This window comes from Triticum aestivum, chromosome 2D, assembly GCF_018294505.1.
Source record: "Triticum aestivum cultivar Chinese Spring chromosome 2D, IWGSC CS RefSeq v2.1, whole genome shotgun sequence".
NCBI classification, from domain to species: domain Eukaryota; kingdom Viridiplantae; phylum Streptophyta; class Magnoliopsida; order Poales; family Poaceae; genus Triticum; species Triticum aestivum.
In genome coordinates, this window is record NC_057799.1 from 573,064,267 (window position 1) to 573,068,279 (window position 4,013).

The window sequence follows — 4,013 nt, forward strand, 5'->3', positions numbered from 1 at the left end:
ATGTTGGAACCGATGAGGCGACGTGTTGCGACCGGTGAGCTGCGGTGCTGGAACCGACAAGGCGGCGACGCGGAGTCCTTCTAGGACCGGTGAGGTGTGGTGCTGGAGCCGGCCAAGGGATTTTCTTCAACCGGCGAGTGACGATGTCCTGGACTAGGGGGTACTCACCACGTCGCCTCCCGACTAGGTGGATCGGGCCGAGGACCCCCATGGCAGTTCACTCATGGGCCACTTCCGGCAGCCATGACGCATACAAGGAGGATTCCACAAGACTTGGTGATCAAGACAAGGACTCCTCTCCATCGACGTAGCCGACTAGGACTCTTGTTATCATAAGCCTCCGGTACATTATATAAGCCGAGGCCAGGCTAGTCGATAGATATATGCTAGATCATTAGAGTCATACACAACAAACGATCTCGAGGTAGATCAACTTTGTACTCGATACATCATCATCAATATAAACAAGAGCAGGACGTAGGTTTTTACCTTCATCAAGAGGGTCCGAACCTGGGTAAACACCGTGTCCTTCGTCTCATGTTACCCATTGATCCAAAATCCACAGTTCGGGACCCCCTACTTCGAGGTCTGTCGGTTTTGACATCGACAGCAAGGATGGTGCTAGGTGGCGATGGCGCAACCGTAGCGCAACGACGCTGGAACCAACAATTGATTTTGCCGCAACCTGCTAAAACCATGGTGTCGCGAGCGGCATGCACCCGGCGGCGAGCGTCGTCAGCGAGAGCAGCGGGCGGCACTCCTCGTGTTGCAACCATGGGGCGGCAAGTTGCAATCGCTGCCAGCCAATGTTACGAGGCGTTATGTCGGAGCGGCGACCCATCCACAGCCCGGAGCCGCAAATACGAGGATGCGACGACTATGGATGGTCCATGGTTGGGACGGGCAGTCGGCTGCACTCGATGTCGCTCTTCTTCCTGCGCGCGGTTGCTTGATATTTTGATGGGGGGCGAGGGGATAGACGACGCATTGGAAGGGACAAAATATGGGACCCGATTTGACGGTTGAAGGGCAATGCATCACATGCTCGGGATGCTATCGGCTGAAACTTGGCTCGGTCGACCGGTGCTTAGCGTCGCCCTTTGATATGTCTTCAACGTATATATAATTTTTGGCTGTTTCACATTATTATATTATCATTCTTGTATGCTTTATATGTAATTTAATATTATTTTTATGGACTAACATATTAACTTAGTGCCCGCTGTCAGTTCCTATTTTTTTCTTTGTTTCATAGAAAAAACATACAAAACGAAGTCCAGACGCGATGAAGCTTTATGGTGATTTTTTATGGACTACGAGAGACCCTAGAAGTTTCGGGCCAGAAGATGCATGAGGGACCACAAGCTCACCCGGCGCGCCCTGTAGGGGGCGCCATCAGCACTTGGGGCCAGGAGGCTCCGTTTTACCTAATTAGTGGCCTATACATTCTGTAATATTCCAAAAAAACCCAAAGCGAGACACGAAACAATTCTTCCGCCGCCACAAGACTCTGTTCTTCCACGATCGCATCTGGAGGCCTTTTCCGGTACTCTGCTGGAGGGGGAAAACCATTCGGGAGGCAATCTTCGTCGACCTTGCTGCCTCCATGATGATATATGAGTAGTTCCTTCAAGACATACATGCCCATAGTAGTAAGTAGATGGCATTCTCTCTCTTTTGATTTTCAATACAATGATCAACGTAATTCTCGTAGTGTGTTTGTCGAGATCCGTGAATTGTGAGTTTATGATCAGATTATTCATTGAAATTATTTGAGTCTCTTGAGATTTATTTGTTGTATAATGTTATTGCTATTTATACATTCCAATCTATAAGTCTTCTTTGGCCAATTGGATGAGTAGATCTTCACAGTGAGTGGTGCATATTAGTTGGTTCAATCTTGCTGTGACCTTACTATGTGATAGGAGGAGTTGCAAGACACGTATTGTAATGTTGCTACTAAGGATAAAACGGCGGAGTTTGAACATATTGTTCGGTCTTAGTTTGTCTACATTATGTCATCTTACTTAATGCGTTATTCTGTTTATTCTAAACTTAATATTTCGATACGCATGCTGGATAGCGGTCTTTGGGTGGAGTAATAGTAGTGAACGTTAGTAAGTTTAACGGTCTACTTGTCACTGACGTAATGCCTATATATGAATTATACCATGAAGAATCTTAATCATAACCATGCACAATTATGTCAATTATCCAATAGTAATTTGTTTACCCACCGATGCTATGTTTATGAGAGAGATTCCTCTAGTGGCCCCGGGGTCCCTTTTCAATTATTACTAAGAATTCTACAATTGCTTGTTGTTTCCTTTACCTTATTTTATTTTATTTGTTTACCTATCACTATCAGATTTAATCCTTGCAACTGGTGAGTACATGAGGATTGACAATCTCCTTGCCATAGTTGGGTGCAAACATTTGCTTTGCGTGTGCGTGTATACTGCTTATATTGTTTGTGTGCCGTCTCCTTCTGGTTCGATAGATTTTGATTCTTAACTGAGGAAAATACTATCTGCTACTATACTACTTCGTCGTCCTCTTCATGGAAGCCCAACAACTCTATAAAGTGTAGCACCCTTTTTTATAACGCACCGAGAGGCAGCTATCCTTATTGAAAATTCCTATTCGCCGCTCTTTATGGTAGATTGCCAGCAAAATGGAGGGCAATGCATTTTGGGCTGGGCCATGCTAGCTGCTATAGATTCTAGTTTTTCTGGTTCTCTCTACTGGATTTTTGTGGTTTCAAGTTTCTTTTAAAAAAATGTTCTGAAAATTTGAAAAAAAAATGTTTATGAAAATTGATCACATACCAAAATAATATTCATGTTTATATTAATGTTCCAAAAATTTCCAATAATATTCATGTTTTAAAAATATATTTTAAAAACATTTGTGCTTTCAAATTTTGATTGCATTATTTAAACATGTTCTCAAATTTTCCAAATATATGCATCTTTAAGAAACGGTCGCTACACTATCCCGAACTGGCCAAATCCTATTCGGCGCCTTGCGCACCCATTATAGACTATTTAGTGCGCAGGAAACACCCCCTCTCTTTTGTCTATTGAATCTCCCCTCTCCCGATTTGGGAAGCATCCCAGCTGGTATTTTTTCATTTTTTTTGATTTGGTTTTTTTCTAGAACCTGTTTTGTTTCATTTTAACCTTCTTTTTCTGTTTATTTTCTTTTTTACTCTTTTTTTTCTTTCCTGTTTTTATTTTTATTTTTTATTTACTTTTAAATTTTATTTTCTTAATTTTATCAGAATGTACAAACTTTTTAAAATTCGATGTACTTTTTCTTAAAATTGATGAACTTATTTCAAAATTGACAAACTTATTTTAAATTTGCGATTTTTTGAAAATCCAATGAAATTTTCCAAATTTATGAAACAAAATCGCATTGATGAACAATTTTCAGTTTCACGATTTTTTTCCAAATTCATGAACTTTTTTGTTACATTTGTGAAAATTCTAAATTGGTGAAAAAAATTAATTCATGAATTGGAAATCTATGGACTTTTTTTAAGTCAACGGTCAACTGTAGATGGTCAGCTGGTCAACCAACCAACTCAGTAGATTTTTCTGAGACAAGCCTACTCAGCCAAATGTGTGTGTGCGAGGGACCGAGCGAGAGGCGAAGTGAGCCCTGCTTCGCCTTTTGCTGGCCAGGCCGCTACAATTCGCTTCGAGCGCCAGGACAGGTAAGAGCATCTACAACCGGAGCCCTCAAATCCACCCCAAAACGGCCGGGCGGGCTATCCGGTCACTGTCGGGATGCAAAATTGCCACCCAACCAGCCCTCGCAAATTCGGTCCAAACGCCCAAACTAATCGGCACACCCCATACCCGACCCATCTTTGGGGCTGATATGGGGAGCCACACGGACACTCGTCTAACACACAGCGGTGCAGTGAGTGTTGTCGCTTCGGCGTGCCACCCGAGACTTACAATCCGACTATTTAAGCCGGACGATGTAACCCCAACCCTAGTCAG